The sequence below is a fragment of the Diorhabda sublineata genome, chromosome 1 (genome assembly GCF_026230105.1).
Source record: "Diorhabda sublineata isolate icDioSubl1.1 chromosome 1, icDioSubl1.1, whole genome shotgun sequence".
In the NCBI taxonomy this organism is placed as follows: Eukaryota; Metazoa; Arthropoda; class Insecta; order Coleoptera; family Chrysomelidae; genus Diorhabda; species Diorhabda sublineata.
In genome coordinates, this window is record NC_079474.1 from 18,973,163 (window position 1) to 18,989,322 (window position 16,160).

General features: G+C 34.0%; 1 protein-coding gene across 1 annotated transcript in view; it reads right to left on the minus strand.

Moving 5' to 3' along the window:
- Positions 1 to 12,481, minus strand: part of LOC130449549 (ras-related and estrogen-regulated growth inhibitor-like protein) — a 45,984-nt gene extending 33,503 nt beyond the window's left edge. The window contains exon 1 of the mRNA XM_056787442.1: positions 12,286 to 12,481. The gene's annotated coding sequence lies outside the window, so the exon portion shown is untranslated. The remainder of the gene's footprint in view (positions 1 to 12,285) is intronic.
- Between the last annotated feature and the right edge of the window lie 3,679 nt (positions 12,482 to 16,160).

Consider the following 16,160-nt stretch of genomic DNA (forward strand, 5'->3'; position numbering starts at 1 on the left):
TCAGCTAATGCCACCTTTATTTAACACACTTCGACGGATACTTTTTCATCTACCCTCCGTTTTTCAAATTAATCATTACCTACATCAATGTACTTGCGTGAGAGAAGCTTAACTCAACTTAAAATTTCGAAGCAAATCCTCTAAAGCTATCTTGGAAATCATAGTAGATCATCACTTCTCACATTCTCTTTAACTCTTTTAGTTTCGAGGCAAAATATACAGAATGGCTCTTTTTACTCAACAGAATATGTTGCTTGTATTCAAAGGATTGATTTGTTGAATTGTTAAAGACTGTATTGCCTTTAAGGAGCCGCTGGACCTTGACGTTGTTGAGGGTGCCCAGCGGTCATCTTCCTTGGGAGCTCCTAAGTGGGCAGCTGCAAAGCATAGCTCACGATAGTACCTGAGTCAGGTGTTCTAAACAATTCCAAGCTCTTTGCAAGAGCACGGACCATGACAAATCTAAACAAACAGGAGAAGCTCTGGCCGGCGCTTTTGACAATTCCCGACTCAAACGCCCCAGCATTAGTGGTACTGATAAAAAAAAGAAAAAGAAGGCCAGCGTTGCTGAAGTTGCAGCTCATCGTGGGTAAAATCTGCCATCACGGAAGAACAATTGATGAATTTCATTGGTGCAGTGAGGGGCCAACATGCGTTCTCCGTCCAAACCAAGCGCCTGAATGGCTTTTGGTAATTTCAAGTGAGGCATTTCGGGAATATCAATTTTTAATAAATAACATTACCAATTCTTCTACCAGAGTGAGATATGCAAGAAAATTGTCAAAAAAAACGTCACGTCTACTATCCCAAAGACATATAGAATAGGGAAAGTCAATGTAAATTCTACTTCGAGTAGTTCCTGTGGTGCCTGCCGTGTGGAGATGCTTGAGGATATACATCTTGGCCGTCTATAGGTTGTAGTGTTCAAGAAAGACAAGGAGTCCCGATAAATTGAGTGTTTGGAGGTCAGTCAGCTCAGCGATCTTTCTTCTATGTTCTTAGCTGTTCAAGTTTCTTATCAACTCTTGGTCCCCTATTAGTCGAATTGCTCTCTTATATATCAAGTCGAGCATCTTCAGAGTATGCTTGGGAGTTGAGCTCCAAATGTGCTAGTAAAAGATGGATGAATATGGGCCTTGTAGAAGATAGAAGTTATAGAACCTGGTTTGAACAGGCAAGTTTTTATGAAACTACCTTAGCTAAAATAGGCCATGTGTCTATACCAGGACATATTGCTTCGAACTTGGGCACTCAACATGGAAAAATTTGTGGTTAAAGTGAGATTTCATGTCCAGATGGGACTAATCTTGAGCTCCAGAATGTTTTCAAGATAGGTATCGATGGTGGTGATCTGTTGTTGCTTACGGATTTGGGTGTCAGTTGAGTTTATTAAGGGGCCAATTTGAGCAACGATGCAGTGTTATATCGTCAGCGATAACACACTGATATAGCGTTGACCTCAAATCTTTCTGAGATGTAATTTCTGAATGGATTTCAACTAGAGAATATGAAAATTTTCATTTTATAGTGTAAGAATATTTATTTGCAATTATTTTATTTTTCTAGAGAATATTGAATAAATGAGACCATATGAAAATGATTTTTTCCAAACATTATTCTTTTTAAATAAGTTTTACCGCTTTGCTATCACCGCTGTGTAGTGAATTGCGGTAGTAACATAACTAATATCGCATATTAAAAGTGTTAAAATTTTGTTATTTATTTATTAACTCCCGGTATTAATTAGAAATCTACTATACAAGTGGAAATTTAGAAAAAATTTGTTGAAATCCGATGTTGTATCGATTTTCTATGAAATTACCAAATTTTTTAATAATATTCTGTATTTGTTTCGAAAGTTTACGCATTTATGAATAAACTATAAATATTATATTTCCATAAAACAATTTCGTTCTAAATTTTTACCATGTCAATTCACCCTCATCAATCCTGGTTTTATAAACAAAAATTTTCCGTACGGAATTCGAAAACAGGAAGCGCGTGGAATGCAAAGAAAACGCAGTGGTTTTCTTTAGACGACTTTTCGCAATGAGTCAGCTGTCATTGGCAAGTGACACGCTTAATCAGGACAGAAACAAGGAAATCCAACCTTTCTCTTCCGCATTTTAACGATTTCAATCTGGAGATTAATTCAAGCACATGGCAACTTAAATTTTATTTCTCTATTTTATTAGATCGGCGAAAGTTTCGAACCGTGTTGCCAATTCAACCATATTTTTATTAATTTATAGAAAAAAGAATACAAAATATCGTATCCTAGAGACAACTAGGAGCATATATATATATAACTCTAGCACCAAGTTGTCTGTTTCAATAGAATTGAATCAAAACTAGTATAGGATCACAATCTTATATCTTTCATTTAAAAAAAGCCATCAAATTATGAGCATTAAAAATAGGAAAACGAAAAGAAATCAAAAGCATGGAATAATACCTGAGGTCTTAAACAACTTTAACAAAGAGTTTTGTTTCTTATTTCACTAACTGAACCCAAAGGGTTCATTCATTAATCAAAGGCAAGATAAGGTAAGTTATTGAAACCTACCGACAGCTCTGGTTGATTTAGCAAGTAAATAAAGAACGGAAGAGTTTTGTTTCTTATTTCACTAACTGAACCCAAAGGGATCATTCATTAATCAAAGGCAAGATAAAGTAAGTTATTGAAACCTACCGACAATTCTTGTTGATTTTGCAAATAAATGAAGAGAAAGTTCTTTTCCTATGAGACTTTTATCATTACTTTGGAGAAGTTCATAGACTTGTTTGAATAATCACAAGATTATTCCTGGAAATACTTGAGGAATTCTTGAAGCTCAAAATTATTTTTAAGGACGTAGCTATTGAATTAGGAAGCAGTTGACCATGAGAATATTCCAGATTTCAAAATACGAAACTGGGATCATATCCAATCCTATCTCATATGTGGCTGTAAGTAACTAAGCCCTCTTAGGTATTACACTATAACCTTTTGGAATGTATATACTACTAACAAGATTCATTGTAGTCACATAAGAAATGATTGGAGAAGTTTTAATAGGAAAAATGATAATTAATGAAATAATTAGCATCAAACGGAAGGCAAGAGTTTTGGAAAACATTGTTGAAGCTTTTTTGGTTAATGGAAAGCTTGTCAACAATAAACGCTACGTTGATGATACTCTTTAAATAGCCAGTTCGCTTGAAGAACTACAAAGGTTCGTAGACCAACTTGTTATAGTCTTCCAGAACATCTATAGTTTGATACAAGGAAGGCCAAATATATGGTAGTAATAGAATAAAACTGATAAGAATTCTTTGTAGTCACGATCTGTCTATGAGGAAGGCAAGATGTCATACGCTCAAGAGTATGAGCAAAGCTCTAAAAATAGTCAACACTGTATAGAAACGTAAAATAGAATACTGTGAAGCGCAACCCTGTAAAGTACAATCTTCTTCACTTGGTGATGCAAGTCAAAATAATGGGTAGGAGAAGCATAAATCGGTGCACAACATCAATAGTTCGGGAAATTAACAACTTAGCTATTCAGCGCATCAGTAAATGAAGCAATGATGGTCAATATGGAAGTGAACGGTCACGTCACGCGAAAAGAAGAAGAAGGAAGGAATTTACTACTGCATCTGAATGGACAGCGACAACAAATTTTGTATCGTTTTTAATAATGTTGAAAGAAACGAAATCCGACAACTGAGTATAAAAATCCCACAGGAATTCCAATCTCATCCCGAAACCAGAAGCGTCTATTTTCGTAAAGGCAGGCACGACGGCGCCGATGTACAACCGACGGGCAAACGTTTCCGACGAGAAGCGTCGCATATTCATTCTTTACGAACGTCGAATAAAATTGAGGGGATTTTCATTGGATTTATAAGCACTTATGGTTAAAGCGCGGAAAATTTCGTGTAATGGAGTCGTGTTTGCGATAAATTCTAATTAATAATTCAACGCTTGAGAGGTTCAATATAGATAACAGCAAAAAAATTAGTCAACGTTTTCCAATACGAAAAAATCTACTCGTCGTAAATACCAATTTAGTTTAGATCAAAAGCTATTTATATCGCCACTTTTTTTATTCAAAATAAATATTAAAATTACAGACCAACAAAAGCAGTAAACAGAAATTTCTTAATTGAACGCACATTTTTTAAATATAAATTATCCACAAAAATGATCAAAACCTAGCTTACACTTAATACAACTTAATTTTATTTGGTAAAATCGCTGAAATACGTCAAAACTTTCTACGTTTTCCTCTCTACTATACTTGCGTGATCCTTTACAAACTATTCAAAAAGCTACGAGGGTTGTTTGAAAAGTATCCGAAATATATCTGTGCAGGGCATTATAAGTATATGAAATAACATTTTTCAGGCCTTATTCATACAGTGTAAGTTTCATTTTTCCATGGTTTTTTATCTGGAACCTCCATAACTTTCCTGTAAGAAATAACGTCAAGTCAAAACATCGGATCTCCTCTGAAACAGACTTGGTTTCATTTGCTGTAAAAGTGGTAACGACCTTTTTTTGGGATAGTAATTTTTCCTTTAGTGTGCGGTCATATATTTTAGAATTTTTCCTCAACATTAGCTCTATTTTTTTAATAATCATTCATGGGGGACTATGATCCTACCAGCGTTTAAAACCCACCGAAATTTTATGTTTTTCGCTTCCATTGAGGTTATGTGTTTCAATAATTTTACACGTGACATCATAAAACCGATAGTCTGACTATCTCTAGGCACACCTCGCTACTATTTAAGGGAGCGATAAGTTTCGGAATTTCTATTCAGCATTGCATTTGGGGAGAAAATTACCACCTGAATCCCTTTCAAGGAGTGTGCTCTTTGGAATTTGATTTGGGGAGAAATATCTCCCGGATGCTTTTTGGAGAATTTGTTATGCATAAAACAGGCAGAAACAGAAAATATCCCATTACCAATCTTTTCGAAGACGTTTGCTTTTTACTATATGGTTTATAGAGGCATTCCTAGAAAATATCCCACCCCCGAACCTTTCAGAGATGTGTGTTCTTTGGCATTGCGTTTGGAGAGGTATTTCCAAGAAAATACCCCACCCACGATCCTCTGAAATCTATATGCTTTCTGGTATTCAATTTAAAGAGGGACTTCCTTACTAGAATATACTCCAATCTCGATCCTTTTAGAGCAATATGCTGTTTTTTTTGGATTTAGTGATGTATTTCCGAGAAAATATACCCTACGTTTTTCAAGAAAATATCCGACCCCGATCCTTTCAGATATTTTTGCTATTTAGCATTGCAATTGGAGTAGAACTTCCCATAAATTTTTCCATTTATTCTCCAAGATATACCTACCAAAAATAAGATTTCTTAATAATTTGTTTGTTGCGAATTTTCCATAGAACCCTCGTTTATTCTCAGAACAGAAATTAAGTTCATAAAAATAATAACCTTCATTCATTGCCGATGCAATTTTATTTTTATAGATTAATTTATTCATACTACAGATTCTTCCCACATAAAATAACCGAGTAAAGAATTGTATGAAGCAACAAAATATGTAATAAAGCATTTTAGTGTTTGAATAACTTATTATTAGAATATTAGCAATGAGATTATTAAAAGCGAATGATTTTATACGTTATTTTAAGTATACCGAGAAAACATTACTCAAATTTTTACGTTTTATACATTCCAACGATGTTGAAGTCAATGAATTAATTAAAGTTGAACTTGTTTATTTGCTTGGCTGCAGCGTGATTGCAAAAAAGTTATTTCAGACCGAATTTTATGTCTAAATAAGGTGATGATGTCATTTTGTTAGGTTAGGTTCAGATTAAGTATCGTTAGTTAACTTTGTAATAGGGTACAATACATTTATATGATTAGGAATGTTTTACGAAAAATTATTACAAAGAATATCCGTTTGTTTACATTCTTCCGAGAGATAAATGATCAAAATTCTTGAGTATTTAATGGAAAAACAAATATTCCATGAGAGTACGATGGCTTAATAAAAAAAAATGACAGAAAGAATACGTGCGGCGCCTAATTATTATTTACCGCCTGTGCAAAGTGCCAAAACAATCTGGAAATATTTTTATTCGGGAAAGACGAACGAAACAGATGATAGGTTATTAAATTTTTAAAAACTCGCCAGTGGCGTAGACCAAATATTCATTTATTCTTATTTGGAGGACTATAAAAAGTATCAAATAATTCCGAATACGAAACTGATATACGGGGGTAGCTTTAAAGAAGCTTTTATAGTACGACAAAAGTAGTGAGTTGTAATAGCTCACGTATCCGTGGTAAAAAATAAAAGTGAGGTTAACGAACACGTGCTCCTGAAAGTGTTCAGATCAAAAAAGCCAACTAAATAAAAGATTTAGGGCCGGTTTCTTCACGTTCTAATGCCAAATAATTATTAGCCACATACCTTTAGTAGGAACTTTTAATTGTCAAATAAAATGTTTATTGTTTCTTCACCCTAGAGGGTTTAAATCCGAACTAACTAATAAGTATTTGTCACTTTATTGCCTATATGGCAATCGTCCATGTATTGAATAAGGAAAGAAATAAGCGAAAAAAAAATCTTCTATTGACGGTTTCCTATGATTTGTTTTTTGTGTTTTTGAGACAACGTTCTGTGCGTAATTATATTTGCACGTGTTTGTTAATGTTTATGACGAACGGAAAAAGCTTGTTATGAAATTTTCTGTATTTCCTCAATCAGTTCCTCATCAAACAAATTTTTTAAATCTTGAAAAGCATCCATATTAAATATTTAATTATTTGTATGACGAATATTTCCAAAAATGAACCAATCAAATATATGTATAATAAACAAACCACTTCTGATGTATATTTTTAATTGACAGTAGTGACGGCCTAATAACTTATTTGGCAAATAACTCGATTTCCTCTGAGGTATATTTTATTAGAAGGTGAAGACACCGAATTTTTGGTTATTGGGTAAATAATAGTTAGTAGGGATTTTACTAGGAAGTGAAGAATGTTAAGAATAATGTCTATTTCTGAAATCTGTCCATGACTCGTATTTAGGTGAAATACTAGATGGCACCACATGAATAATGTCACAAGGAGTAGGTCAAAAAATAAACGAGCACGTCAACAATGTCAATGTCACGAGTCAAACTGCATGTTGTGTGTTTGATTTCTCCACCTAAAAATAACTAATTAACCTGGTAAAAGGTCAGTAATTCAACAAAGAATCATTGTTATGAAACATCTTCATGAGGCTAGCTTTGTTCCATTGCGCACAGCTCTCTTATGTCCATATTTTCAGTTAATATGCGACGTACCGAACTTTTTGAAATACATACTATGTCTGCTAGCTCGCGCACTTTCATCTCGTTCCGTTTTATGGATTTTCTTTAACATTTATGGAGTCGTCACCTCATTTTGCCCAGCACACCAATTTTTCCCATGTTTACAAATTCTCTGATGGTTGCCAAACAAATACTAAACAACGAGGCGACTTCAAACTTGAAACATATGCTGTGAGATTGTGGATTTTCTAATACAGTATATATTTTTCAAGCAACTACCGCCATCTCTAATTCAGGTCAGTTACTTCTGGAACCATCATCGTAAGCATACTTTAATCAATCTACAGGCCCTCAATTTTTTATGTTGTATGTGTATTTTTGCAAAATCAACGATACTAGAAAATTCAATATAAATATAAGACCAATTGCAAACTTTGAGTTCTCTTTAATCGACAAGGATCCAATTAGAGTGAAAACTATAGTTAATTGGTTACCTTAACGATTTTTTTAACAACTTAGTTGTAATTTTATTTATATTTTCAATTAATAAATTCATGATACGCCCAGACGATACCCTAGCACCCGACGCCTACATTAGGCGTCGTCGCATTAATTTTTTCGGGAATAAATAGCATTTCGAGTTTTGATTTATCAGTTATTATTTCAGTCTACTAAATGACATAAATTAAAGATTATCTATTTTTAAACGATACGGGCAAAATTTTTATTTTTTTCAAAGCTCTTTGCACAATTAAAAGATTCGTTAAATTCGAAATATCATCAGCATCAGCATCAAATTATATAATTCAACATATACACGGCGGCGCAATAAAACGTGCAAATTAAAAAAAATAGATCAAAAGAATAAATACAGAAGATATAGTTAAATAAAATTATAAAGTAATAACTAATTTAATTTAAAAAACCATCTAAATGATGATTATTCAAAGCTTTTCCAATAATGCTGATGTAAATGCTCCAATTTTATCAAGAATATTAATCTTGATCTTTAGATGTTTCTCCCCACAAAAAATCAAGAGTCGTCAAATTTATTCTACGAGGAATCTGCTTCAGAACTACCATGGAGTTATTTTGACGTATAACAGATACCTCCATCTTGTTGAAACCACTTCCTAGAAAACATAACCTCATAGCGTTCGGTATTAACAGTGATGAAAAAAAGATCAATTATTCCTCTATCGAAGATTGCTTCCCATATTGTCTCTTCGGGAGTATGCAGTAGTTTCTGGTGCTTCAACATGAGATTCTTACTGTTCTAGTAACAATAATTTTGATGATCTATAAACTCCTTCACATTGGAAAATTTATTAAGCATTTCATTAGCAAATGCGAGCCTTTATATGAAGTCATCTATCAAATTTGTGTGTTAATTGCAGCTTATACTTGAAGATCAAAATTCTTTGCAAACTTTAACGCGATAACTTTGAGATCGACGATCCCTTGCAAGAAGAAAATCGGGGGTCTTCTCGAAAATAACACTTTAATATTGTTTTCAGTCCTAGATTTTCTAAGACAACTTTTTGCTTGTGGTTCAAATGTTAAACCGGTCTCTTCAGAACGGTTTCCGCATATTTCAATGAAATTAGCTCTCGGAGGTTCACAAATTCGCCTTAGTAAGAGTATAAGCTATTAGAGCGTCTTGGATATCGTCTAAAATAGACCTTAATACGGAATACTCCCTTTATTTACAACAGGCTCTCATGCATATCAGCAACAGATATCAATACGACGCAAGATGAAGATTTTGTTGGATCTAGTATACTAGAAGCACCTGGTGAACAATTTGAAATCGTGGTGTTTGTTGTCATTTTTTGATAACACACTATCTGCTCAAGATAACTAGCAAGTGTTTCTGGAATATTTAAACATTTAAAATCTATCATAGCCGAAGAGATTTTGAAAATAAATTATGATTTGAAAAAACTAAAAAACACGCAAGGATGTCGAAGATAAAACAGCCGACTACGCCTAATACAGCGAAGTAAAAGAAGAAGAAGAAGAAGAAGAAAAAGAAGAGGAAGAAGAAGAAAAAGAAGAGGAAGAAGAAGAAGAAAAAGAAGAGAAAGAAGAAGAAGATTATAAAAGCGAAGGATGTTTTGTATGACAGTCTAGATAACGAATTAGTGAGTCAGAACGGATGTGGTTGGTACAATTGGCAATACGAAAAACGAAGTTATGGAAAAGAATGTTTTCCCAACCAATAAATTGCTTTGCGCATTTATTTATTCATTTGCCTCTCTATCTTATCTTGCTTATTTGGTGAAATTATGAAGGAAGGAAATCGAGTGGTTGAGCTATCATAGTGGAAAGAACTATCGGAGAAATATTCAGGTTTAGTTGGAAAGCGGTTTCGCTTATATAAAGATGCTAAACCATATACCATGGAAGAATAAGACAACTGAGAATTCCTACGATTTTAGTCCGGATCTTGCACTGTCAGATTTGAAATCCAAAAGAGATGTTGAAAATCCAATACGACAAATTTTTGCATCTAAAACCCCGAGGATTGGTTTTACCAAGGTCTTAAAGTGCTTCTGAACGTTGGGTTTCTTTTAATATGACTATTTTATAAAAAAAGTAAACATTAAAAATCGAAATTATTCATTAGACACCCTCTATATCTGCAGAATCAGCATAATTATATTTGGAAAGTATACGCCAGGTTTTTTTTATAAAGCATAACTTAAATTTTTTATTGATGCTAATGATTCTTCCTACACTTTTTTGGCAATCTTTTAAAGTTTCCTGTACTGTTGTGTAAATTTTGACGTAACTTAAATACGAAATTCGCACTAATGAACTAACATATTTTGAAGTTTTACCTGACTCAATTACCTTTTTAATTAATTATAGTTCTCATAGACACCAACTCGACTTTATCATACTCTGCGAGCAAAAAACGTCGTATTAACTGACATAGCCATTATGAGGTTCATTTTTTTTACACTTCCTTTCAGTACTTTCAGTATTATTAGTAACTTGTCATATTTACTTTGAATAACTAATTTTTTCTTGGTATATTCTGGTTGTAAACCCACGAAATCAAGGATATAAAATTTTTAGATATAATTCCGAATGGTATGGTTAATACATAAGAAAATTTCCAAAAAATGTTATTTTTGATAAGAATCTGAATATCTAACTCTAAATTTCGATCTTCTAGCACGAGATCATGGATTTGTTTAACATATTTCTGCATTTTCGTATGTAAACCACAATCAAATTTAATTTACCATGTCGTATAATACTGCTAATTCATCTATCAAATCTTTGTGAATTTGCGATTTGGTAAACTCTTTTTAACGCGAGTATTGAATCACCGCGCGTAGCTTAAATTTTATATTATACCCTGTTTTGATTGGTGTAAGCAATATATCGACCAGAATCGAAATATAACATTACTAGTATCTTTGTTACTATATTACTAATTCAGGAAAATATTTTAGTCCAAAAAATCTGTCTAGAAGTCTTTGAAGACTGTTTAACAGTCAATTGAGTAAGAGAAATAATCGGGACATTTTAGTATATTTGTTTTGAGACTTTTAATTCACTGGAAATCAATAGTTATAACCCTTAGACGGAAATTCATTTTTCAATAGAAAAGTAGTAACTTATTTACCACTAAAAAAGCCCTTAAATCTATTCGGATTATAAACAATTATAATTTTGACTAAGAAATGAAAATTAAACGAAAATAATAGTTATTTATACAAGTGAGTAAAATAATACTTTTTTTCACAAGTAGGACGGTTTGACGGTAATTACTACGTAAAAAAGTTACTTTACTCACGAGCTTCATACAAAAATTTTTCTACGTCCGTAGAATTGAAAAAATCGACAAAACTTCTATCAATTTTTATTTTGTAATAGTAATATTAGAAGTGTGAACTATGACCATCATTAATTACTATTGGTACTTGAATTGGCGACATGTAACGAGTTCAAGGATATAACATCGTCTATAGTTGTATTAGTACTTTGTTTTGGTAGGATCGTGAACATTTACAATGTTGCTCGAGGTCGAACTAATTGATTCCGTTAAAACCCCCCGCAACTGTGTTGGATTTCCACCCACCGTGTTGCTTTAGTTGACTATATCACCACCGGAATCCACTAATAGAGTAGTGACGCCCAGTGTAGTTTTGTGGATTAGGTAAATTCAAATATGTTTTCGATAAGCGAGAGAATTTTTCAAAAGGTATTGATACCTACAACTTGAGTTTTGCAATTTTTCATTTCTAAACTGCAAAAATAAATGATCTGTTTTGATATTTATGGGTCGTTGGTTTTTATATTTTTTATAAATATTCAATCTATTGTCAGATATTTCACCAATAACATAAATCTACGTTGAATATGAGTTTTTGTATCAGGTAGTGTGATAATTAAAACATTTCCGGTATTATTAATATCGTTACACTCCATTTTATATAATTCCTCCCTCCGCAGAGCTCCTGCGATTCCGGATATTAAAACAACCTGAAAGATGTTACAAATAATATCTAAGCTTACATTAAATTAAAATTTTTTGCTGTCATATCTTATGCTTGAGATAATGATCGTCTGGAGCTTGCAACAGAAATTTCTTCAACAATTGTTTTAGATTTTTTGGGATTACAGCCAACAGTATTTACTGAGAAGATTCATAGTCGCTGAAGTTGCCGATTCAACAACATCTTCTGGTGTTCAGTTTAAATTTTCTTCACTCCTCTTAATTAGACACAAAACGAATTTTCTTGAACGAATATCAAGAAATAAAAGTGTCACACTATTTTGTTAAAACAATTTTATAATTGCGTTAAAAATCGCACGTTACGGTCCTTTTTTTCACGCTTTTTGACCGATTCAGAAATTATAAATTATAAATGAAAAAAAAAAACGTAAATATTATAACGGACGTAGAAAAATATAATAATACGTTTGTTTAAACGATTTTTAAAGAAAAATTATTTTTTATTAAAAATAATACTTACGTCGGCTATTTGGGAAATATACCCACTGGGCACTGCACAAAACAGAATTTTAAACAGTTTTACAACAATTCTTGATCGCGAGAAAAAAAAAATGATAATTTCAACGAGCGCGGTAACCACCAACCTGTAGATTCAATAGGGAAAACTCGGGAAGAATCGGGGAGAGCTATTTCGTAAACGTTGTATTCTATTGAATGAGTGCAGCGTCTCGACGCCGAAGTTTATATCAATTTCGGTTTTCGGTTGTCTTGGAAACGGCGTCGTGACATGTGTCAAGGTAAGGGGAATAGATGATTGAACGTACAGCGTTGTCGTGTCTTACAATTTATCAGTAGATTTTGTTTATGAATTGAGAGTTTATTATTATTTGTTGTTTGAAACGGAAACATAAAAAGTAGCTGTCGATCATTTTCCAAAATCTCTCAAACAATTAAAACCACCGATTCACGTTTACACATAATTTACAGCAATATAGACATGAAATTGATCAATCACCAGTAGATCTACGAGTACGATGGCCAGGAATACAATAGGTGATTGCACATCTTCGCCACCTGAACGCTCTGTCACTGGCGGCTCTAACAGGTCATCTTCCGTTGAATTGTAGTCACATAACCATCGAAGTTACTAACGATTTTCCCACCAAGTGTATTTCGAGCTTTTGGCATTTTAGGGCATAAGGGAACAGGGAAGCAAAAATTCGAACTAAAGTTCATGATAAAGGAGATCAAGGACGCAAATCTGTCGTTACAGACGACATTGTGCAGCGAGTTGACCAAGCGTTTCAAGATCAACTCTGAACTAAAATGTTTGCGCTCGCTGGGTCCAAATGATATTGACTAATGTCTACAAAACTCGCTAAATGGGTGCAGCAAGAGACGTTCGAAAGGAAACGACAATCATAACAATGGATTATTTAAAAGAGCCTTAAATAGCCCAAATATTATGGCTGTTTTTGGTACCAAAAAGGGGTGTTGATTATGGAGTTTGTGCAGCCTGGAACAATCATTAATGCGGATTAATATTGTAAAACTTTTCGACGGTTACGGAAAACTGTTGAAAACAAACGAACTTCTGGAGTTATTCTGATTATCGACGAAGCCCGTCCCACTAGTGCCTTTATAACCCAACAACTCCTTCAACAATTTCAATGAAACATTTTCGAACACTCGCCATACAATCTCGACTCAGTACCGAGTGATTTTCATTTTTTCCCTGAACTGAAAGAGTGGCTTGTAGAGCGGCGCTTCCAAACTGATGTGGAACTCAAAGAATCGGTCACAACTCACCTTAAATCATTGGCGGCTACAATCCATAAAAAGGGTATTGGAAAGCTTGTTCAGAGATATGGCAAATGCTTTAATCGTCAAGGTGATAATGTAGAGAAATAAGTTGTATTGTACCTTACTTTTGGTAATAAAATCTTTTTTGTATATTCACCCGTCTTTTCTTTACAGCCCATCGGAGGTTGAAAAAAAACAACTTCCTTATGTCGCGACCTAGCGAGATCGTGTCATGTGCATTTGTCAGATCTAGAAAATGGACTATCAGAATGATATTTAACGCCATTGACTTAGCACGCATAAATTTATGGATGGAATATAAACAGCAAGCTCTTGCAGTGCGAATTCAATAGAAAAAGATAATGGATCTTTTGGCAGCTCTAGAAAAAGAAAATGTGAGCCAAACCTTTTGTGTAAATGACGTATGACCCCATATCTTTTGTTCCAAGTGTAAAGTTTATCTGTGTTTGATAAAAGGAAGGAATGTCTTTCCAAAATCATTCGAAGTAATTCATCATTTCCTCTTTGAAATATTTCCATTTTCAATTTTGGTTAGTACTTTCGAAAATTTTCTATATTTTTCCAATATTTTTGTTGAATAAATAGTGCCCGAAGAGGGACATAACAGTAAAGAGAGATGTACTATGAACTTATCTTATATATTAAAAAAATTGATGATTTCCATTCCGAGTCCGTTCAGGCGTTCTACCCAACCGATTTGCTTAATTTTTTTTTTCAATGAAAGGTATTGATGCACAGATCAGCCATCAACCATCGGATTTCATCTAATTTTCACCATTCTCAAGTTATACTCAAATGCGATTTCACCCTGTACATTACTTATGGCAGTTTTTCACATACACACGTTCTATCCTTAATATCTCATGTTGTATTCAAAATAGAGACTTCGTTTTGGTTTAAGAACACTCGCTGAAACATCTTCTTTCTTTTGAGTTTTTGAACACTTAAATCGGTTGAGTTGGAGAGGAGCTAGGCGCGGACATTCAATGTGGAGTTATTGATTTTTGTAGGTTTTTGGCAATTTTTCTACATTCAAAGATCTATATCTCAGGTTCCAATATAGCTACAGAGTTCGTTCTTTTCTATTATAATGATTTCTGATACTTATTTAATGGATTCTATGCGAGCGAAGCCGCGGGTAAAAGCTAGTTACCTATTACATTACCTATAACTTTGTTACTCATTGTGGTTTTATTCTGTTTTTTTAGTTTTTACAAGCTTTTGTCTAAAAGTGTAAGAATTTTTTGAGAATGAAGCATTTCTCTCTCCCTTTCTTTAAGCTGCCGGATCCAATCGAATTTATCATTCAATAATATGTTCATATCAATCACGTGATCTCGACATTTATATATCTATTTTATATACTTCCAAAGTGATTTTTTAAGAGGTATAGAATTTGATTTTGAAAAAAACCACAAAAAATTTGAAAAAATTGATGAAGTTTTTATAGGAATCGATAGAACGATCAGTATAATTTAATGTAACATATCGGCCGGTATTTCACGTGTAAATGCTTCAATATTGGCTTCCAGTGCGTCAATCTTTGCTAGTTTATCTCTGTAGACATTTGCTTCAACATGGCCTCACAAGAAACAGTCCAAAGGCATTAAATCAGACGATCTAGGCGGCCAATTGACGGACCTCAAACGTGAGATGAACTGTTAACCAAAGGCGGCTCTCAATTTGACCATTGTTTCTCTTGCCGTGTGGCATGTGGCAACGTCTTGTTGAAACCACATGTCAGGAATGCTCAATTCTTCCATTATGGGCAAAAAAATCGTCAGTCATCATACGGTAGCGCTCGCCATTCACAGTTACGCTCCGACCATCGTCGCTTTTGAAGATGATGCCACCGGCCCATAATCCACACCAAAGAGTGACTTTTTCGGGATGCATTGGTAACTCTTGCATTGCTTCTGGCTGGTCTTCACACCAAATGCGGCAATTTTGCTTCTTGACGTATTAATTCAACCAAAAATGAACTTCGTCGCTGAACACAATTTTTCGATAAGAAAGTGAATTTTCGCAAAATTTTTCACGTAGTGCAGTAACAGAGGCCCAATTGCTGCGAACAACGGCCATTCGACATTTCACGGTCATGGCGGATACAGCCGTAATATTTTCTTCGATCGTTACTGTACGTTTGCGTGTTAGTGGTTTAATGTACAATAGTTTAAACTGGGTTCGAAATTTAGTCATAAGCTTTGGAATAGTTCCCTCAGTAGGCTGACCAAACTGCTGTGCGCGTTGCACTCTCTTAACCGAACATAAATTTTGATACAAAAATTCAATAATTTGCAAGCGTTGTTCGATCGTAAGTCGATTTATGATTAAATTATAGTCCAAACTGAACAAGTTTAACAATGACACAAAACACAAGACACAAGCAGGGCCGGATTAAGCTAGGGGCTTGGGGGGGCTATAGCCCCGGGTCCCAGGTCCAAGAGAAATCATTCTGTATTTTTTAATGTGTTGATGCCACAAATCTAAAGTATTGATACTATTTTGTGAATTTTTCCGGGTTTCCGAATTCCTTAAGGGGACCCCGTCATTATTTTAGCCCCGGGCCTT